The following is a 22,540-nucleotide window of genomic DNA, read 5'->3' as shown; positions in this document are numbered from 1 at the left end:
CCACCCCCCCAGAGCAGGAGTAGGTGGGAAGCTTCCGGAAGCCCCCATCTGGCTGTGATTCATGCAGGATGTGCTGGGGCCTTCACAGCTGAACAGCGCCCCGCCCCCAGGGGTGCCAGACGCAGCGGGGAGGCCTCTGGAGTCCAGGCCCTCCTGGGCTCCTGGACTGCTCCTGCCTTCTGAGAGGGGAACCGGGGCTGAGGACAGCCTTGGCCGGGGCCCCCCCGCCGCCCCTGGGCAGACGTGGCTCCGCCGCCCTCTGTCTGGAAGGAGTGGGACTTGGAGCGCCCTCGCCCTGTGCCACACTCGGCCTGTCGGCCAGGTGGCTCCCCGCGTCTTGTGCCGTGTGGCCGGGCATCCGAGCGCATTCCCCGCGTCCTGTGCTGTGTGACTGGGCACCCGAGCGCGGCCTTTGCTGCAAGACCAGGCAGGCCCAGCCCCGCTCCTCCCGTCTGCCCACCCGTGAAGTCATCGGCTCAGCTGGCAGAGTTCCCATGGCAACAGCAGTGACGTCACAAGGGCCTGGGAGGATGGAGGGGGTGGGTGAGGACAGAGGAGGGGATTTCTGGCTTCTCAGTCACCCCCAGGCACTGCTGCGGGGATGAAAGGGGGCCAGAGTGCCCCCCACCACTTGGAGAAAGGAAAGCCCCTCCCTTAGGGGGGTGCCCCACACCCGCTGCCCAGGTGTGGGGATTCTAGCAGCCGTGAGGGCAAAGACCCAGGCTCAGAAGGCATCACGGCCCCTGTGCCTCGGCAGCCGTGCTCTGCCAGACTGGCCCTGAGGTCCTCCAGCCACACACCTCACCTGGGGCCTGTCTGGTCCCGTGAGACCACGGGCAGGTGCCCCTGCCTGGTGGGGGTGGGAACCAGACTTGAGTTTCTGGGTCTCATAGGAACTAGCCTGAGATGCTCTGCAGAAGGAAACAAACGCTTTCTGTTAACGGGTGGTGGGTGCCCTGAGAGGCCCTCTGTCCTGACCCCCTGGCTGCCTGTCAATGTAGGGCCAGGCTGCTGCCCGCTGCCTGGCCGCAGGTGTGGGGGCCTCCTGCCTGTTGGGGCCACACGCAGCCTCCTGTTCCACCTGGGGCTGTTGGGGACCCCTCGCCCGACTTTCTGCCTCTGTGCCCGTCACTGCTCACGTGGCATCATAAACGATGCAGGGCACGCTGCTGCTCGGCCGTGCAGTCCTGCGCGCACTCGGTGTTGGGGGAGGAGTCGGCCACCCGACCTGGAACCTGCTCCACAGCCCGGCCAGGACTGTGACGACTCTGCCTCCCCTCGTGATGTCCACCTGATGCTCCTGCTGGCCCGGGTGCTGGACACCTTCATCCCCTCGATGCCTGAGAACTAGCCTTAGTCCAGAGCGACGGGGACCCACCTCCCCGACTCCACTCCGCCTGCTCCCTTGCCAGCCTGCGCCCTCCCCCTTGTGCCAACCCTGGGGCCCGGCAGGGGGAGGCCGGAGGCAGAGGAGCAGGCACAGCCCCCACTCTGAAAACCTGGCTGGGGGTAGGTGTCCCTGATCCCCGTTCCCTGGTTCACAGGCTCACGCGGCGGGTCTCGTGGGCCCCCCGCCCTGCGCCAGGCCTGGGGAGACCAGTCGTTGCCCTTTCAGACGTGCCTGTGTGCAGCGCGTGCCGCGTGCTCGGCCTGTCCTGGTGTAGCGCCAGGGCACAGGAGGCACACACAGCCCCTGCCTGCGTGGGGCTGACATCAGTGTGGTGTTGTGCAGACACAGAGAAGTGAGGAAAAGGCTGGAGGAAGGGCCCTGTGGATGTGGCCTGGGGCGGTCCGTGGCTCCCTCTGCGTGAGCAGGCTGGGGAGGCTTTCTGGAGGAGGTGGCGTTGAGCGCTGGTCCAGGCCAGGGTCCGAGCCCCGCCCCCCCGCCCCCATCTGCCTTGAGATCTGGGAGAAGCCCCTTCCCTCTCTGGATGGGGCTTCCCGGCAGGCGTGTGGACGTCCAGGGAGATGGGGTGTCAGAGAGTTTGCTGTGAGCGGGGGTGGGGTGAGAGGATGGGGTACCGGTGGTCCTGGGGAGGGGGAGCCCCGCCCTCTGGCAGGACAGATGCCGCTCAGGCTCCGTAGGGGGCGGCTGGAAGGGTCTCCTGCCCGTGTCCACTCATAGAGGTGCAGACGAGCCTGGGGCCTCGGCCTGGCGAGGACAGCAGCCCCTTCTGCCCATCTGCCCCGCTGGGGGTGTCTGGGCGGTGGAGGGGGTGCACAGACTAGGAGGCCATCGCGGCCTCGCCAAGCCCCACCCGCCTGTCTGCAGGGCTGACTGTCCTGTCCACGGGCACGCGGAGGCGGGGCTCTGGCGGGAGTGTTTGGGGTCGGGTTCCTGCCCAACTCCTGCCCACTGGCCGTGGGGCCCCGAGACTACGTTCTCACCTGTCAGAAGGGCTCTCGGCAGGAGGAGGACAGCTCACCGCGGGCGCATTTATTTCCCCTTTGATTTCCAGCCCTTTCAAGAATCTGCCTACCCCCCGTCCCCCTCCCCCATATTCTTCTGGGAACATGTCTTTTTTCTCCTTTTATCAGCGTTGCCGTTGTGAACGGGGAAGGTGTGTGTCATCGTCGGCAGATGGGCCCGAGCAAGTGTTGGCCGGGCGGGAGTGTGCGGGCCTCCCTGCCGGGGCCCTCGGGGAGGGAGGTGCCTGTCCCAGGCTGCCCGGCAGCGGGGGTGAAGGGGCCTCCTGGCAGGCTGCGCTCAGCCTCGGGGCTCACCTGCCGCCTGGGTCCTGAACCGGGGCCAGCTGCCTGGGTTGAGTGAAGAGAGAATGAGGCCTGGAACCCAGCGCCCATGGTTGCTTGCTGTGCCCGCTCAGCTCAGCTGGTCGGGTGGCTGGGGGCTGGGGTCCTGGAACCCAGCGCCCGTGGGGCTCGCTGCACCCGCTCAGCTCAGCTGGTCGGGTGGCTGGGGGCTGGGGTCCTGGAACCCAGCGCCCGTGGGGCTCGCTGCGCCCGCTCAGCTCAGCTGGTCGGGTGGCTGGGGGCTGGGGTCCTGGACCACCTGGAGGGAGGAGCCAGAGTCACTGGACCAGAGGCGGAGGGTGTGGGATCCGGCCGCTTTTCTGGCCCGTTTCTAAGGAGGGTTTTCTGGAGCCCCCGGGACAGTGACAGGCTCTTCTGGGGATCTCACTTCTGTCTCGATGTACTTTTTTTAACCTTGCAGCTACGGTGGAACAGCTTACCACGTTTAGCCAGTGAGTCTGAGGGCACCTCAGCCATCATTTCAGGCAGACAAGCACGTTTGAAGCCTCATTCTCATATTTCTAATAAGCACTTATCAAATTTACAGCTCTTGCAGACGACTCATCAGGCTCCTGCCTCCCCTTCGCTGCGTTTTTCTTTCCTGCTTTGCACCCTCCGAGCTGGCCCTGCCTTTGCTCAGCAGATGAGTGCGTCGGCTCCTGTCGGCCGAGCGGTGACGGGGCTGCAGCTGCAGCTGTGGGCTGGGGGTCCCGGGCACGTTGGCGTCAGCCCTGCGTTCTCCCAGCATTGAAGCACCAGGCCCTCCTGGATCGCAAAACGTTAATCAGCACCAGCACTTTGCTTTTCTTGCTGGCATTTTAATAAACGTAATAGTGTATTATTTCCCAGGTATTTTTTTTTTTGTCTGAAGATAACTATTTCTTCTCTAAAGCAAATGAGGAGAATGCTCGAAGGAGAAAAGGACTGTGGTTCCACCTGGAGAATGGCCCTCTGGGCTTTCCTTCACGTGAGGGTGAGGGTTTGTTAGAGTGTTGGTATCAATCACCCTTAAAAAAAGCGCAACAAACTGAAGTGTAACTCACCTGCAGAGACGCGCGCGCAGACCCCAGGGTACTGTTTACTGAATTTTTCATAAAGTGTAACCAGTGCCTCCGTCAAAAGGCAGAACCCACCAGCTCCTGGACATCACCTCTTGGCCTTTCAGGGGTCATGCCCTGCCCAAGGGTGACCACAGTTTTGGCTTCTAGCGGCATCGTTTTGACGGAGTTTCCTGGTGACTCAGTGGTAAAGAACCCGCCTGCCAATGCAGGAGAGGTGGATTTGACCCCTGGGTTGGAAAGATCCCCCGGAGTAGGAAGTGGCAACACACTCCAGTATTCTTGCCCGGGAAGTCCGTGGACAGAAGGGCAGGCGGGCTGCAGTCCGTGGGGTCGCAGAGCCGGACACGACTTGGTGACTAAACAACAAGCGTAGTTCTGTCTTGTTTTCACACGTTGTGTGAATGGAGTCACAGGTAACACACCCCTCACGTCTGGTGTGTGAATGGAGTCACAGGGAACTCACTCCTCACGTCTGGTGTGTGAATGGAGTCACAGGTAACTCCTCACGTCTGGTGTGTGAATGGAGTCACAGGGAACACGCTCCTCACGTCTGGTGTGTGAATGGAGTCACAGGGAACACGCTCCTCACGTCTGGTGTGTGAATGGAGTCACAGGGAACACGCTCCTCACGTCTGGCTTCTGTTGTCACACGCCTCACTCGTGAGAATCGCGTTCCTGTGGCTGTGATGGTCCGTCCGTCCTCGTTGCCGTGTGGCACTCCCGGGTGTGCAGACGCCCTGGCCTGTGAGTCCCTCTGGCACCGACCAGCATTGTTCCCAGCGTGGCTGCTCTGAGCCGTGTTGCCAAGGACACCCTTGCACGTGAGTTTTGCGGGAGTGCGTTCATGTTCTGTCCGTCTGGGAGTGGACTTGCTGGCTCTGGTCAGTCACAGATCTTGAGCGGTTTCCAAGCTGCAAACTTCTCATCAGCATTATTAAAATGATGGTGCAGTGTTTGGAGAGGGTGCCCTGTAACTGATTCACAGTCCTCCTCAGATCGAACACTTACGTGGTCTCCAGTTTTTTCTCTTCTATATTAAGAGGCAGTGGAGATCTTTGGCTCAGTTCCTCTTTGGGATTATTTCTTTATGATAGGTTCTTGGGAGGAAGACAGTTGGCCCAAAGGCTGGACTTTCCTCCCCCGCTCCTGGGACTTTTTCAGATTGTCAGATGGGCTTTCCAGGTGGCTCATTGGTAAAGGGCTTCCCTGGAGCTCAGATGGTAAAGAATCTGCCTGCGATGTGGGAGACCCAGGTTCCATCCCTGAGTCGGGAAGATCCCCTGGAGAAGGGAATGGAAACCCACTCCAGTGTTCTTGCCTGGAGAATCCCATGGACGGAGGAGCCCAGTGGGCTACAGTCCACGGGGTCACAGAGTTGGATACGACTGAGCGACTCTCACTGTCTTGATGAAAGAGTCCGCCTGCCAATGCAGGAGACGGCGGTTCGATCCCTGGGTCGAGAAGATCCCCTTGACGAGGTCATGGCAACCCACTCCGGTGTTCTTGCGTGGAGAATCCCGTGGACAGAGTAGCCTGGCGGGCTGCCGTGCATGGGGTGCAGAGTCGGACAGGACTGAGTGAGCATGCACACGTGCTCGCAGTGGGTAGCGTGTACAGAAGAGCACCGAAATCACGTAGGAACACGGAAAGGATGACCACTGTGTGGACGCTGTCCGGCTGCAGTCAAGGCTGAGAGACTGCGATGGAACTTTGCCAGCCCCCGGGAGCCCTTCCAAGAGCTTTTCTGTGATGCAGTCCTCTTCCGTTCCCACACACAGACGGTACGTTCTGGGATGGCCTGTGTTTCTGTACTTTACATAAATGTGACCCACGCGTCCATCGGAGAAGGCAGTGGCACCCCACTCCAGTACTTTTGCCTGGAAAATCCCATGGACTGAGGAGCCTGATGGGCTGCAGTCCATGGGGTCACTAAGAGTCAGACACGACTGAGCAACTTCACTTTCACTTTTCACTGTCATGCATTGGAGAAGGAAATGGCACCCCACTCCAGTGTTCTTGCCTGGAGAATCCCAGGGACGGGGAGCCTGGTGGGCTGCCCTCTATGGGGTCACACAGAGTTGGACACCACTGAAGCGACTCAGCAGCAGCAGCAGCAGCAGCAGCAGCGTCCATAGCCTTTGGACTGCATTCTTTGGTCAGCAGTACTTGGGGTCGATTTATGCGCTCATCACGGGTGGATTTTCATTGCTGCAGAGCAGTCCCTTTCAAGACCTGGATCCGGCTGGTCCCTGCTTTGGGGCTGATGAACCTCTGTGCGTGTCTTTGGCTGTGAGTGCCATAGTCTGAGCTTTCCACCTGGGGTGGGGTCTCTGCTCTCGGAATGTTCAGGCGTGCATCAGTCTTCTCCTCGGTGTGACGGTGAAACAGTCCCCAGAGCAGAGGATGTCTTCCTGTTTCACCGTGTCCCCAACACAACACTCCTGAGACTTGTGAAGCTTTTCTGTCTCCATAAATAATGAAGTTGAGCATCATTTATGGTTTGATGTTTTTGGAGCCATTTGGATGTCCTCATTTGGGAAATGCCTTTTCAAGACCTCTCTCCATTTTGTAAATTACTGAGCTGCCTGTATTTTCCTCTTGAATTTGTAGGAGTTGCCCATAGATTCAGGATAAAGTGGCCTTTCCTCAGAGTAGATTGTTGTTGTTCAGTCGCTAAGTCGCGTCTGATTCTCTGCGACCCCAGGGACTGCAGCCCGCCAGGCTCCTCTGTCCGTGGGATTGCGCGGGCAAGAATACTGCAGTGGGTTGCCGTGCCCTCCTCCAGGGGATCTTCCTGACCCAGGGGTCGAACCCACATCTCCTGCATCGGCAGGTAGATTCTTTACCGCTGAGCCACCAGGGAAGCCCCAGGAACTCTTCACTTTTGTGGAGTAAAGTTTATCAATGTGCTCTTGAGTGTCCACGGGGAGGAGGCCTTCCTGGCTTCCAGGTTGTCCATGCATTTCTCTGTTATCTCTTCAGACATATAGTTCTTCTTTTCTCATCGAGGTCTGTAGTCAACCTGGAATTGATTTTTCATGTGGTGTGAGGTAGGGGTCTGATTTCATTTTCCTCCCAGATATCTGATTTCTTGATTTGCTGGTCTCCTTTGTCATAACAAGGGCTGGCTCCTCGTTCAGGGGGTGAGCTTCCTGTTTTGATCCATGGGTTCATTTTCTGATCTCGTACCATGAACACACGGAGTTTCTGTGGTTGTGTGATAAACTATCTGATGAGTAATTCGCAGCCACCCCCCCCCTCCACCTTGTTCTTATTTAGGGCCATTCTAGGCCCTTGGCTCTTCCATGTAAATTTCAGAGTCAGCTCGTCAGGTTCCACAAAAAGAAAAAAATTTCCAGGATTTTGATTGTGATTGCATAGAATCTGTGGATCAATTTGCAGTGTTGAATTTTAATAGGCGTTCATGTTCTGCTTACTACAGATGTATAGAAATTCACTTTACGTTTGAATATGGATTTTATGTCAGCGCTCTAAGTTCTGTCATCCATCACTGCATTTATACATTCTCTGGGATTTTTTTATGTAACACCTGTGAATGACTGGAGTTGTTTCTCCCTTTCTGAGTCATATCACTTTGATTTCTTTTTCTGGCCTTATTGCAATGGCTGAACCCTCTAGTGCAGTTTTGAACAGAAGCGGTGGTGGCAGCATCCGCGTGCTGTCCCTGGTCTCAGACGGGAAGTTTCAGCTTCGTCATTAAGCCTCTCTTCTGCTGTCAGCTATGCACACTTTGGAAGCCTTTTATCTGTGTTGCCAAATGACTTTCCAAAAAAATTGTGCTGGTTTCACCATAACCTTAGCAGAACTTTTCTTTAGTTGCTTTTTTTTTGGTGGTGGTTTTTAGATCACTGTTTATATGATGAGCCTATATGGCGTCTCAGTGTAATTTTAAAAATTTGCATTTCCCTAATTATGCAGGAAGTTGAACTCGGCCGTGTGTTTGTTAGTGGTTCCTAATCAATTTGAATTCTTTACATAATGAAGTTATCATTTGTCACACTGGCTGTGAATGGTTTTCCCTGTATGTCGTACGTCTTACTTTTTTTTTCATGTTCTTATACCTCCAGAGCTTGGAAAGCCTGTCTCTCTCCTGAGGACTGCTAAGTACTGAATTCTGTTTTCATCCAGTTTTTTTTTATGGTGTAATATTTCATATTTAACTGTTTACTCCATCTGGAATTTGTGGGGCTGTGGGGTGTGAAGTGAGGAGTTAATTGCTGCTCGCAGTTAACGGGGGAAGGGGCCTCATTTGCACTTCCAAGCCTGGGGCCCCCGGCTTCCCTTCGGCAGGGCTGAGTGGGAAGAGATTAAAAAGGGGGGAGGGGAGGTGGTGTGTCTGCAGCCAGCCTGGGAGCTGTAATTACCGCGTCCCTGGCTGCCACTGCCCGACTTTGAGTCAGAAGCAAAGAGGTGTCAGGCCGGCTGAGGAGCGTCCTGGGTGATCCCAGGCCCGTCTGTCTCTGGGAATGAGTTTCCCCGACTGCAGAGGGGTGGCATTGATGACCCCTGTCCTGTGGGTGCTGTCACAGGAGCGAGTCCTGCAGAAAGTGGGGGGTTGGGGGTGGGACGGGGAGTCAGGCTGGCTGGGCACAGGTCCCGGCTCCTGTGTGTAGAGTGACTCCTCTGAGCCTTGGTTTCTCTTTCTGGAGGCAAGGGTCATCGAGGTGCCCGCCTGGCAGGGTCGTGTCTCAGCTGTTGTGGTCACTATTCAGGGACCCCAGCTCTGATGGGCTGGGGACACCCCCTCCCCTTCCTCAGCGCCCCAGATTGAGCTGGGTGGCCGGCACGCAGAACCCCGTGTCTGCTTCCCGACCCAGGGAGTAGGCTTGGGGAGCGCCGCCCGGCAGGGTTCCGCTGCCTCCCCAGCCCTGTCCGCCCTGCGGGGCCCCCTCCCGCCCCTCTGCCTCCTGCCTTGCCCTCCATTGGAAACCAGCCACGCTGCACCGTGGACCCAATGGAGCGAGGAGAAGCCACCTGGCTCCCTTCATGGGTCCCCAGCCTGGGATGAGCCCAGGGACCCATCTGGAGCCTTGCGGGGGGCGTCTGCCGTCTGTCCAGCTCAGCGGGCAGTGGAGGGAGGTGGGGTGCTGAGGAATGGAGCGCTCCCTGGAGCCCCCCAGAGGCAGGAGGGAGCTGAGACAGTGTGGGGCACCCCTGCCCCCTGGACACCCCAGGAGGGCACCGCCCACAGCAGCTGCCAGGGAGGGGCCTGGGCAGCTCAGTTCACCCCCTTCCCCCACCCGCCGCCAGCCCCATCCCCCAGCCCTCGAGTCCCCTCTGAGTCGGGGGTCCCCGCTGCCCTCCGTCCTGCCCTCTCTGTGGGGTCGGCACCAGGACGGCGCCCTTCCCCAGCCCCTGGCACAGCAGGTGTGCAGACTGCACGGGCCTGGGGTGGCAGCACCCCACGGCTGAGCCTGCCGCGTGCCAGGCCCGGCTAGGCGGAGAGGCTGGCCGGCCTGCCAGATGCGGGGCAGTGGGGTCAGGTCGGGGCGGAGGCCTTTGTGAGGGGGAGCGCACGCCAGAGGCGGAGGAGAGGCCGTGCAGCGTCTGAGTGAGAGCGGAGCCTGAGAGCGGAGCCTGAGCTCGGCGGTCAGGGGGCGCACCTCCTGGGCCCCGCTTCACAGGCGGGGTCTGGCTCTGGACCGAGAGGCAGGACCAGGTGGAACAGGGTTTCCTGCCGCCCGGAGTCCCCTCGCCCCTGCCCCGTGGGGGGTGCGGGCTGGTGGGGAGGGCCTGGGGGGGACGGCGCAGCTGCGGGAGGCGGGCTGCTGGCATCAGCAGGAGCCCCTCCTCCCCTCCCCAACAATCAGGGCAGAAAATATGCAAATGGTATAATTACTGGTGTCTGTTTTGCTGATATAAGTGCTTGAAATGCAGATGTCAAGTTCGGGCCTTTCCTCTGTCCCACCCGCACCGGACTGACGTCTGTGTGGCTCCATCGCGGGGGAGGGTTGGGGACCCCGCCCCCCACCATCCACCTCTGCCACCATCCGGACGTGGTGGGCTGCCCGGCCCCCACCAACCGTGCGCACAGCGCTCCTCGGAAGGGAGGCCTTGGGCACCCCCACCGTGTGGCCTGGGGCCTGTCGGTCGGCCCCCAGCCCCAGGTCGCCTGTCCGAGGGGTGGACCACAGCCGCGAGGCCCCCGGGGCAGCTGAGGGAGGTTTGTGGTCCGCTCCCCAACCTGAGAAGCCCGGCACAGGTCAGTTGCGGTAAACCAGAGACTCAGAGTCCCGGGAGGCCTTTGGGACCCCTGGTGAGCCCCCAGCTTCTGTGTGTGCCTGCCTGGGGAGGGGCAGGGGGGCTATCACCTTCAGCCCCTCCAACCCAGGGGGTCTCTGCGGCTTTGGGGGCCCTGAGGCCTGTGGGTTCAGACCAGCCTGGGTGGTGGCCAGCGAGGGGTGGTCACCGTCATCCTGGTAGTTTGGAGGGGGAGCTGAAGCTTGTCGAGGTCACCCGGGTCAGCGTGTGTCCATTGGACGCCCACTTCCCTCCCTCCCACCCAACCCTGGGTCTCCTGCCCGGGCTGTGCCCCCCGAGCCCGCACCCTCAGTCACTGGCCTCACCTGAGCTCCTCCCGTGAGTCCAGCACCTCTGGGCTGTTCAGGCCAGTGGATTTCCAGTAGCTGCACAAGTACCATCTTAAAACTGGAATGGGCACAGCCCCAGAGAGGCCTCCCGCCGGCCCCTAGTGTGGTCAGAGGCAGGTGGGGGTGGGCCCCTGGCTCCCCTGTGGTCCGCGTGGTGGGACGCTGGCTGGGGCTGAGTTGCAGTGGAGTGCGGTGAGTGTGTGGGCACACGCGGGCCTGGGAGGGCGTGCGTGCGCGTGCACCCGTGTGACCCGTGGGTCTGCAGGCGATGCCAGTGGGGCATCGTGAACGGCCTGCTTCTTCTCACACGCCTGTGAGCCGGGCCCACTTCGCCCTGGCCAGCTGTGCTGGACGTCTGAGGGCGGCTGGAAGCCCTGCCCTAGCAGGGTGGGGGTCCCTGGCTTTCCAAGTCTAGTCAGGACTGGGTATACAGCAGGCACTCAGCACGCGTGCCTTCCTGCTTCTCTGGGGCCTGGTGGGCGAGGCAGCCCCTCTGCCTGCTCCGGGCAGCTGGAAGGCCAACCTGGGGTGGTCAGGGTCCCCAGGACCTGGGAGAGGAGAGCAGAGGCTGCCCGGGGTGGGCAGAGGCTGTGGGTGGGAGCGGCTCTGACCTCCCCGCCCTGGTCCCCAGGCTTCGGCTCGGCCAGGAAGCCTCCTGGGAGCTTCTGAGCCCCCGCATTCTATTTTTATTCCAATTACCTTTTCCTAGGCAGGTTCAGCCTCATTAGCATATTCAAATGCATCCATTATTATTTCAATTAGCTGTTGAGTAATTAAGTCTAATTGATGAGCATTCCCCCCACTTCCCCACATATTTTTTGGTTATTTACATCCGCTCCTAACCAACAATTTTAGGTAATTACACGCCACTCACTCGTCTATTTGCACACACTCTAGCACGACAGGCGCCCTCCCCCCAGCCCCGGAGCCTGGGGGGCTTCCAGCGGGGGTGGGGGCTTCAGGCTGACAGCCTGGGGACCCCCTCGGCTCTTGCCCAGGCCCTCCTGAGGGTCACTGCCAGGCTTCCAGGGGCTAAAGGTGTCCCGGGGCCCCCCTTACTCCCAGAAACGAGTTGTCCCAAAGACAGCACCTCCTCTGGGCAGCCCCTTAGCCCCCCAACCAGGTGGGACACGCAGGCCTTCAGTCAGAAAGGCTGAGAGCGAGGGGCCTGGCTCCTCACGGCGTCTCCCCTGTGTGACCCCTCCCTGAAGGTGCCCCTTGCCTCAGTTTCCCTGCCTGCAAAGAGGGATCCAGCGACTGCGGAGTGAGGGCTCACGAGGCCCGGGAGGGCGTCCAGGGAGGTGGTGGATGACCGCTCACAGCTGGTGGGCAGGTGCAGGGCTCAGGCTGTAAACTGACTTCCTAAGCATCAGCCAGAGCCTGGCATGGGCCTAAGGCTTCTGTTTGGGGGCCCCTGCCCCGCGTCTGGGCCACCGCACGGTGGAGCGGGCTGGAGCCCCAGCAGCGACCAGAGGCCCAGCCAGTCTGAACTCCGGATTTCTGTCGTCTCTGTTTCTGGGTTGGCCCTGCCCTCTGCCCTCCTCCAGTACCGGAAGCCCCAGCCTTTCTCTCCCGTGATCCACATGCAGGCATGCCCAGGGCGGAGGCTTTTGTGTGCCTGGCTGGCAGGGTCTCCCAAATGTCCCCACGTCCTTCTTACCTCCGCTCGCTCTGTCTCCACACAGCAGGAGCTGCCGGAGACCCTGTGTCCTGCCTGGACCCCCATCTGTCTGTGTGTCCTGGAATGAGGAGGTGATGCCCATGACCCTCACGGGGAGGAATCCACCCACCTGGGCTCCGCAGACGGTGCAGCTCACCGGCGGGCCCTGAGCTGAAGGTAAGGGCCACCTCGCCTCGTGGGCCATCTGGATGAGGCAGCCCTGCAACCTGGAGGCAGGGGTGCTGGGTTGTGGGCGGGCCTCCAGTCCTCCGTGAGACCCGCTCTCCGACAGAAACGGATGGCCTTCAGGGTCCGACTCCAGTGCAGTGGCGATGCCCGCCCCAGAGAGGAGATGGCCAAGGCTTCAGGGCCCCCTCGGGCCCGAGAGAAGCTCGGGGCTTTAGGAGACCAGGGGATGGTGCTCCGGCCTGTCATGTCCTCCCCAATGGGGCACCAGGGCCCTGTGGGTTAAAGGAGGTTTTGTCTTCTCCCGCTTTGTGGGAACAGATACAGCGTTGGGTTGGAGCGTGCACCGCCATGCCCGCCGTGAGGCCAGTGTGTGCAGACATGCCTCGTGTCTGCTTAAAGACAGGCTCTTTATCCTGAAGATGGATGCTGGATTGAACACCCCAGTGGGTGGGGGGTCAGAGCTGCCCTGCCACGGCCAGGGCTTCGGTGACCGCTGTGCCCTGTCTGCTGGGCGCCTCGTTCCAGCTGAAAAGCAGCCGGACAGGCTGTCTTCCGTCGGCTCAGAAGTCGCAGATGCGCTCTCTTTGGGCAGTATCTTGGTTTCTTGGGCCACGGGCACTTCCCGAGCCTCTGACTCGGCAGCCCTGACTCGGCTCCTGGGCCTGTGCCGTGGGGTGTCTGGGCTGACGGATCTGGGCTGTTGTACCCCTGAACTGGCAGGGGTGCTGTCCGTAAGCTGCGGCGCACTGGCCGCTAACCGCGGACTTCAGGTTTGGGGTGTCTGTAGTGGGCCGTCGCTGCCGTTTTCTGCCGTGTAGAGGATTCGCTAAGCTGAGTTTATTTAAAGTGACCGTGACCTTACGCTCTGCCGACTGTCACTGGAGGTGACAGGAGGTGTTGGGGAGTTTGCGAGGCTTCCTCCTCCATCACGCACTCCCCAGGCTTCTCCGTGGCTTTAGATGGAGGCCTCTGGGGGCGGCTCTGGAGGGGAGCGAAGGATGGGGACAACCCCCCGCTGGAAACTGAGGCAGCGGGCGTCTGGGCAGGCCTGGCCTGGGCGGGCATCAGCACGCAGGCGCAGCGGGCTGGGCCCGGATCGTGGGGTTCAGCCCCCTGGCCACTGCTCTGTCCGTCATTTTTTTTTTTAATTTATTTTATTTTTAAACTTTACATAATTGTATTAGTTTTGCCAAACATCAAAATGAATCCATCACAGGTATACATGTGCTCCCCCTCCTGAACCCTTCTCCCTCCTCCCTCCCCATACCATCCCTCCAGGTCGTCCCAGTGCACCAGCCCCAAGCATCCAGTATCGTGCATTGAACCTGGACTGGCATCTCGTTTCATACATGATATTTTACATGTTTCAATGCTATTCTCCCAAATCTTCCCACCCTCTCCCTCTCCCACAGAATCCATAAGACTGTTCTATACATCAGCGTCACTTTTGCTGTCTCGTACGCAGGGTTATTGTTACCATCTTTCTAAATTCCATATATATGCGTTAGTATACTGTATTGGTGTTTTTCCTTCTGGCTTACTTCACTCTGTATAATAGGTTCCAGTTTCATCCACCTCATTAGAACTGATTCAAATGTATTCTTTTTAATGGCTGAGTAATACTCCATTGTGTATATGTACCACAGCTTTCTTATCCATTCATCTGCTGATGGACATCTAGGTTGCTTCCATGTCCTGGCTATTATAAACAGTGCTGCGATGAACATTGGGGTACACGTGTCTCTTTCCCTTCTGGTTTCCTCAGTGCATATGCCCAGCAGTGGGATTGCTGGATCATAAGGCAGTTCTATTTCCAGTTTTTTAAGGAATCTCCACACTGTTCTCCATAGTGGCTGTACTAGTTTGCATTCCCACCAACAGTGTAAGAGGGTTCCCTTTTCTCCACACCCTCTCCAGCATTTATTACTTGTAGACTTTTGGATCGCAGCCATTCTGACTGGTGTGAAATGGTATCTCATAGTGGTTTTGATTTGCATTTCTCTGATAATGAGTGATGTTGAGCATCTTTTCATGTGTTTGTTAGCCATCTGTATGTCTTCTTTGGAGAAATGTCTATTTAGTTCTTTGGCCCATTTTTTGATTGGGTCATTTATTTTTCTGGAGTTGAGCTGTAGGAGTTGCTTGTATATTTTTGAGATTAGTTGTTTGTCAGTTGCTTCATTTGCTATTATTTTCTCCCATTCTGAAGGCTGTCTTTTCACCTTGCTGATAGTTTCCTTTGATGTGCAGAAGCTTTTAAGGTTAATTAGGTCCCATTTGTTTATTTTTGCTTTTATTTCCAATATTCTGGGAGGTGCGTCATAGAGGATCCTGCTGTTATGTATGTCAGAGAGTGTTTTGCCTATGTTCTCCTCTAGGAGTTTTATAGTTTCTGGTCTTACGTTTAGATCATTAATCCATTTTGAGTTTATTTTTGTGTATGGTGTTAGAAAGTGCTCTAGTTTCATTCGTTTACAAGTGGTTGACCAGATTTCCCAGCACCACTTGTTAAAGAGATTGTCTTTAATCCATTGTATATTCTTGCCTCCTTTGTCAAAGATAAGGTGTCCATATGTGCGTGGATTTATCTCTGGGCTTTCTATTTTGTTCCATTGATCTATATTTCTGTCTTTGTGCCAGTACCATACTGTCTTGATGGCTGTGGCTTTGTAGTAGAGCCTGAAGTCAGGTAGGTTGATTCCTCCAGTTCCATTCTTCTTTCTCAAGATCGCTTTGGCTATTCGAATTTTTTTGTTTTTCCATACAAATTGTGAAATTATTTGTTCTAGCTCTGTGAAGAATACTGTTGGTAGCTTGATAGGGATTGCATTGAATCTATAAATTGCTTTGGGTAGTATACTCATTTTCACTATATTGATTCTTCCAATCCATGAACATGGTATATTTCTCCATCTATTAGTGTCCTCTTTGATTTCTTTCACCAGTGTTTTATAGTTTTCTATATATAGGTCTTTAGTTTCTTCAGGTAGATATATTCCTAAGTATTTTATTCTTTCCGTTGCAATGGTGAATGGAATTGTTTCCTTAATTTCTCTTTCTGTTTTCTCATTATTAGTGTATAGGAATGCAAGGGATTTCTGTGTGTTGATTTTATATCCTGCAACTTTACTATAGTTATTGATTAGTTCTAGTAATTTTCTGGTGGAGTCTTTAGGGTTTTCTATGTAGAGGATCATGTCATCTGCAAACAGTGAGAGTTTTACTTCTTCTTTTCCAATTTGGATTCCTTTTATTTCTTTTTCTGCTCTGATTGCTGTGGCCAAAACTTCCAAAACTATGTTGAATAGTAATGGTGAAAGTGGGCACCCTTGTCTTGTTCCTGACTTTAGAGGAAATGCTTTCAATTTTTCACCATTGAGGATAATGTTTGCTGTGGGTTTGTCATATATAGCTTTTATTATGTTGAGGTATGTTCCTTCTATTCCTGCTTTCTGGAGAGTTGCTCTGTCCGTCATTGTTCAGATGGCCATGAAGTGCCTGCTGTTGGCCAGAGCTGGTCATGGGGGTGGGTGGAGACTCCGGCCCCGTCCGGCGGGAGTGCGGGCGTGAGAACGCGCAGGTAGTGCCGGGCCAAGGCCTCGACGCTTTAGCTGATATCGTTAGGGAGGTTGGGGTGGGTCGACTGGGCTCTGACTGTCACAGCCACCAGCTCCGTGTGACAGCGGTCAGCACCTGCCCCTCAGTGGGCCTCATGTTCCCATCTGAAACGCAGTGGGGTCTCCAAGAACCTTCTACATGGACTTGTTGAGAAGTCGGGAAGACAGGACCATCTGGGGAGGGGTCAGCTCTGACCACATAGTAGCCTAAGACCCCGTTGGGCGTCCACACTGAGACTCACACAGCAGTGGTGCTGTCCACACAGGTGATGGAGTGTGGACACTGAGGGCCCGGCTGGGTGGACTCAGGGTGCTGCCCCCAGAACACTGGCACTGCCACGCTGGGTGTCCGTCCCCAGGGTTTGGCTGAGGCTCCGGCGTCGGCTCAGTCCTTTCTTGCCCCGAACCCCACTCTCGCCCTGAGCCCCGTTCTCGCCCCGAACCCCACTCTCGCCCCGAGCCCCGTTCTCGCCCCGAGTCCCTTTCTCACCCCGAGCCCCGTTCTCACCCCGAGCCCCGTTCTCGCCCCAAGCCTCTGCTCTCAGTGGTGCTGTCTCCCTAGGGTCCTTGAGTCCCTGGAGCAATCTTGGTGTCGGGCAAAACCCACTCTGCTGAGTTGTAGATGTAAAACGCTGGAAAGGTTGCTCACCACCTCTGACGTCCCATTTTAAAACAAATTCATTGAAGTATATTTGATTTACGATGTATTCGTTTCTGCTGTACAGAAAAATGATTGAATTACGTGTGTGTGTGTGTGTTCTTTCCCATTGGGGTTCATCACCGGGTACTGAATGAGCTCCCTGTGCTGTGTGGCAGGACCGTGGTGCCCGTCTATCCTGTACGTGCTGGTTTGCATCTGCTGACCCTGAACCCCAGCCCTTCCCCACCCCCACTCCTCCTTGGCTGCACAAGTCTGTCCTCCGATCTGAGTCTGTCTCTGTGTCACAGATGAATTCATTTGTGTCACGTTTTAGATGCCATATACATGGGATCATACAGCAATTGTCCTCTTTCGGACTTCACTTAGGACCTCCTGTTTTTTAAACCTGTGAAGTGGCGATAATATCCTCATCCTCCCACATAAGGGGAGCCTTACTGGGGACGTGTCAGCTGCCCCACGTCCAGCAGGCGCTCAGGAAACAGAGGTGGGGACCCCCTCCCTGCCCCTTGGGCCACCCCAAGCATGAAACAGAAGCGTCTCTGGTCCATCACGTTCCATGAACGCTAGCTCTTCCCTTCCCTGCGTGAGCCCGTGCCAGCGCATGGCAGGCTGTTCAGGTTCGGGCTCACCTGAGTTGGTCTGGGCCTGCCCCTGAGCCCTCACACTCGGCCCAGGCTGCGTGTCCACTGAGCCTGGCGGGAGGCAGGCCTGAATGGGTGTCTGTGGGGTGAATGGATGGGTGTTTCCCAGCCCCGCCCCACCTGAGAAGGCAGGTGGCAAAGCAGATGGCAGGGCCCCTGCGGGCCTGGCAGAGGAGCCTGCGCCCTGCCCTCGTCTTCTCCGGGAAGCTGGGGGTTGGGCGGTTGTTCCCAGATCCCTTCCAGAGAGAACATTTCGTCATTTAGTGACTTGAACTTTCTCAGTCTATTCTTGCCTCCTTCCTCCTCCGTTTCCTGGTCCAAAGGCCTCGTCCCTAGAAGTTGCTTTTATTGAAGCGGTGACTAAGAGTCCAGGAGGGACCTTCTGAGCGTTCTAATGACCCCAGGTGACCCGTGGGGCAGGGCCCGCTCGGGCGGCCCCATGTTCAGCACCAAGGACAGAGCCCCCGTGGGCCTCTCTGGGCTGCCGGGAGCGGTCTGGGAGCCGGCAGAGCTGGAGCCCGGTGCCCCCCTGTAAGACCCCTCCTCTCTCCAGGCCTTGGTTTTCTTGAGAAATGGGGGTGATGCTCTCCCCAGCAGAGCCGCGTGACATAGGGGTGACTTGCCATCCAGCAACTGTCAGGACGCCTGCCCCCCTGCACGTCCCCGCCCCTCCCCCAGCCCCCCAGCCAGTCCCCCCCTCCCCCGCCACCCCCACCCCCCTCCCTGCACCTCTCCAAGGAGCAGTTATTTATCTGCAGGAAGGTGACAGGCGGCAGTGGCTGGAGTTGGAACTGCTGTCCAGAGATCAGCTGGCGGCTGCGGAGCAAACAGCCCGAGCTAATTAGCAAAAGGTCACGCCCGCTCCTGGAGGCCCCGCTTTTGAAGTCAGGGCCTCACACAGACAGGCTGGAAGGGACTGAGGCTTTGAGTTAGTGGCTTGGTTACCGGAATGGCTTCAAAACCCTGCCCACAGCTCATCACTTGACCACCCAGCAGCCCACAGCTCTGAATTCACCTTTTAGAAATTCCCGACGCCAGGGGTCCATCCACCTACTCCGGGCCCAGGCTGGACAAACCACGGAGACCAGTCCCCAGTGTGGGTCCAGGGCTGGCCTCAACCCCCGCATCCCCCCGGGCATCCAGCCCAGAGCCCAGGGGTGGACCATCCATGGACCTTCCGTAGCAGCCACCCACGTACCGCTCCCCCCCGGCCCCGCCTTTCCGCTGACTGCATTCTTACTGTTTTTCCTCTTAAATAAATTTACTTTTTAAAAACTTAAATATATTTATTTAAAAGGGAAGTTTTATGGCACCGCTACAAATGGAAAACAAGCCTCCTTTTCCATAAATAGAATTGATAATCATAAAAATAAATTCACTGGAAACGAAACAATGTTATTAAATTCTAGTTGGATGCTGGGGCTCAGGGGAGGCTCAGAGCCCAAGGCCTTCTGTTGCTTTATTAAAAAGGGAAAACAGCACGCGTGCAGAGGTGTTCGAGACGTGCTCGCCCTGACCTGAGACTCTCTCTTGATGTAATCAGAAGCACTGAAAGGAATTAAATTGAGAGCAACTTTCTAATGAAATTACTCAGCAGTATTTTATGCTGTGTCAGCGAGGGATTGAACCTGGCTGCACAGGACAGAAACCGGACACTTGTGTGGGTGAACCCCACGAAGGGGCTCGTTTCCTCTCACGTGAAGCGCGCAGCGGTGCAGGTGGCGCGTGGTCTAAGGAATCTGTCGGCAGCTCAGGTTTCTTGTAGCTTCCCCTCGAGCCAGTCTCAGCATTTGCCTGCATGGCCTCCCAAAGGCTGCTGTGTCTCCAGTCATCGTATCTGCATCTCAGGTGGGAAAAGCAGGAGCAGTGAAGGGAGAGGAGTATGCTGGCCGAGTCCGTTCCTTGTTAGCAGGGCAACAACTTGAGCCCGTTCTCTTTGCCCGCTGTGGCCCACAATTGCCTCCCGACTGGTTCTCACTAAACGGCTCGTCCCTGCCGCATGCTTACTTGGTGCCTACTGGTTTCCAGGCAGTAGCCCCTGCCTTTGTGGTGTTCGCAAGGCCGTGTGGCACTCACGAGCTGAGTCGTGGAGCATCCTTCCCCACTCCACCCACGCCTGCTCCTGCTGCTCACAGTGGGCTCAGCTCAAGGATGGTCCCCCCCAGGACCATTTCCCCTCCCCCAAGCTGCCCTTGCCACCTGCGGGGTGTCCGGGTCCAAGGGCCCAGTCGGCCTGTACAGCGCTGCCCCGGGTGGGGGAGCAGCCCTGCCTGTCCCTGCAGCCCCCCTGGGTCCCTGTTCCCCTCCTGCCTCTGGCAAAGCCCCCTTTGGCTTTTGTGTCCCTCCAGCCGGGGGCCCGGCCGGGCTACCAGGGGCCACGACTCTGCTCCCTTACCTAACCCTTTCGTTTCCTCCTGGAAAGCGCCCTTCACGGTTTCTGAGCTGAACCAGCAGGAGGAGGGTCGGGCTCAGGCGGAACTGGCCCCGGGGACCCTTCCCCTTCAGGGCTCCAGGCGTCCAGCCCTGCCACAGAGTTGGACCCTCGGCCTGAGCTCCTTCTCGCCCCCTCCCTCCTAGACCCGACCTCTGCCTCTGACCCCTCTCCTTGGTATCAGCGCTGAGGACCCACTCTAGGCCCAGATTTGAATATGGGTCCCAGTGTTGGGCAGACGTGCAGTCACGGACAAGCTGTTTAACCTCTCTGTTCTTCATCCATACGACGGGCTGATGGCAGCTGCTGGGGGCTCTCTGAAGTGAATGGGAGGCCCCAAGGGGCTCCCTACCTGTGCCTCCCCTTCCTCCCCCGCCCCCGGGGATGTCCACAGTCTGTACACGTGGGCACACACTGCTCTGTGCGGATATGGCCCCCTGATATGGGGCCTGTTCCCCGCCCGCCCTCCCCAGTGACTCAGCGCCTCCCTCCCCAACTCTGCCTGCTGAACTGGGACCCCAGCAGCCACCGTGAGCCCAGGGTTAGGGCTACAGGAGGGAAGGGTCCAGGGAGGGGAGGCTGCTGCCCAGGCTGGGGTGATGGCAGCTGTGGGGGGTGATGGGAGAGGAGGGGAGTCAAGAAAGAGTGGGGTTTGGGGCCAGGGAGCCTGGGCAGGGGAGCCAGTGGGGAAATGAGCAGAGTTGTTTTCTCTTTGTGGGGATTTGATAGGGAGGGACGTGGCCCAGAGCTCAGGAGATGCGACTCTACAAGACGGATGTGCAGGTGAGAGGACGGGAGGGACGGGAGATGCGTCCTCTCCCGCCTGAGCTCAGCTCCCACAGCCCCCGAGAGACCACCCCTGGGAAAGGCATGTGGAGAGTGGCTGAAGGTCGTGCCCTGGTAGACCATGGGAGGCTGGAGAGGGGACATGGAAGGTGGCAGGGACGAGCTGGCAGAGGGTGTGTGTGGGGGTCTGGTCCTGCCTCTGCTTTGTCCTTCCCCACCCAGGCCCAGAGCATCTCATCCATCCCTCTCCTCCCGAGCATCTCCAGATCTGGTTGAGCACCCTCGCTGGTAATCTGTTCCCGGGTGAGACGGCCCTCATCTGTATTAGTGAGCTGTTAAAGTTCCCGAAAATATGGCAATTCAAATGAGATAGAAGTTTTATTGTTCACAGAACAACCCAGAGGCCCGTGGCAGAGGCCCGTGTCCCAGGGCTGGTCGGGCAACTCTATAACCTGTGGCTTCTGTGTCTGGAACCAAAGTGGCTGCTCCAGTTCCCACCATCACATCTGCATCCCAACTGGGCAAGGCGCATGCATGCCCATTCCTTTTAAGGGAGTGATTCAGCAGTGGTGCACTTCAGCTCCACTCACAGTCTATTGGCTAGACCTTAGGCCATGCCTAGCTGCAAGGGAGACTGGCAACCACAGTCTTTACGTGGATCCAGTAGCAAAAGAAAAGAAAGATAGAAACTGGTGACCACAGAGAGCGTGGGCACACATTCCTCTTGGTCTTCCTGTGGACCTGTGGGGAGAGGTGGATGCAGGAGCACCCTCAGCTGGCCTGGCTGGTGAACGGGGGATGGGCTGGCGTGATGGATTCACTCCAGGGCTGCAGTGGTCTGGGCAGGAAGCTTGCTGTTACTGGAAGTTACAGGGCAAGAGGAGGTCTTGCACATTTTAAATATGGTGGCGGAGGCTGGCACTCCCTAGTGAGAGGGTGGCTCTATAATGTAGCATCTAGTCGACAAACACTTCTGAGAGTAAAAAGACAATAATTACATGGAAACGGGAAACCTGGGTGTGTGGTCACCCTGTGTAGAGACAGATCAACTTACCTGTTTCCTGTGTAGGGACAGTGAGGCCTCAGGCCCTGGGTTGGTGACACAGGGTCTCAGCCACGTCGTCATTTCTGCCCCCACCCCAGCACATCAGCCTCCCTAAGCCTGGGTTTCAGTGCTGCCTAGGATGGGGCGTCCCGAGGCAGGGAGCTTGCAGCTCTGAGTTTAGGGCTCCCGGAGCTGTCCAGGGTCCTGACCAGCTGCACAGAGTCGGCGCGGGGTGCAGCTCCGACTGCACTGAGCGGCCGTCGCTTGCTGCCCCTGGTCCCCCGTCGTCCCGTAAGCCACCAGGCAAGGTTGGTTTGACCTCTCCTGCCCCCCTTCCTCTCGCGCTCGAGTCTCTTATTGGAGTGTGACACAGAAGTTCAGGTGTTAGGAGTATGTTTAGCTCCATAAACTTTCATGAACCAGACACAGTCGTGTCCCCAGGACCCAGATCAAGGGCATCGCTGCCCCCTGAGGCTCGCCTCATGTCCCTTCCCAGTCACCACCCCAAGGGCAACCACTCGCCTTCTGCATTTGTGATTTCGTGGGAATGGCTCGCTGCTCAGCCCCGTGTGTGTGACCGCATCATGCTGTTGGCTCCTCGGGGCCCGCCCGCCCTGTTGCTGTTCTCTCATCGCTGGGCACCGGGGGCGTCCAGTCGGGGCCTGTATGGGCAGCGCTGCTATGAGTGTCCGCGCCCCCCTGTGCCCACAGGTGTGTGTTTCTTCCGGGGCTCGTCCGAGTCTCCCACTCCGTTTCCAGGGCCCCGCCCTCCCTCTTTCCGTGGCCGCTGCAGCTCCCTGTTCCCAGCAGTAGTTCCTCCTCCATCCGCAGCCAGGGTGGTCATGCCTCCTCCCTTCTGACCCTTCCTTGGCTCCCCAGCGCCCCTGGTCTGATCACAGCTCCCAGCAGGTCTGCCCCGATGGGTCCTCTCACCGTATGCCATCCCCTTCCCACCTCCGGGCCTCTGTACATCCTCACAGGCCATGCCCCTCTCTCCCTTCCACCCACCCAGGTCTCTGCAGGGGCAGACTGTCTCCTCAACCCCTGAGGCCACTGGCCGAGGCCTGGACCATGGACTGAGCCTCCA

The 22,540-nt window shown here is 57.7% G+C and overlaps 1 protein-coding gene and 1 long non-coding RNA gene across 2 annotated transcripts in view; both read left to right on the top strand.

Annotated features, from left to right (window-relative positions):
- ELFN1 (extracellular leucine rich repeat and fibronectin type III domain containing 1) overlaps positions 1–22,540 on the top strand; it is a 65,896-nt gene that overhangs the window by 25,569 nt on the left and 17,787 nt on the right. The window contains exon 2 of the mRNA XM_005225229.4: positions 12,109–12,260. The gene's annotated coding sequence lies outside the window, so the exon portion shown is untranslated. The remainder of the gene's footprint in view (positions 1–12,108; positions 12,261–22,540) is intronic.
- On the top strand, positions 522–3,594 carry LOC132343889 (uncharacterized). The gene is made up of 2 exons (XR_009492909.1): positions 522–3,203; positions 3,299–3,594. It is a non-coding gene; the product is annotated as an uncharacterized lncRNA (long non-coding RNA).

The sequence above is a fragment of the Bos taurus genome, chromosome 25 (genome assembly GCF_002263795.3).
Source record: "Bos taurus isolate L1 Dominette 01449 registration number 42190680 breed Hereford chromosome 25, ARS-UCD2.0, whole genome shotgun sequence".
Classification (NCBI taxonomy): domain Eukaryota; kingdom Metazoa; phylum Chordata; class Mammalia; order Artiodactyla; family Bovidae; genus Bos; species Bos taurus.
Note: the sequence above shows the minus strand (reverse complement) of the source record. Positions and strands in the feature narration are given on the sequence as shown.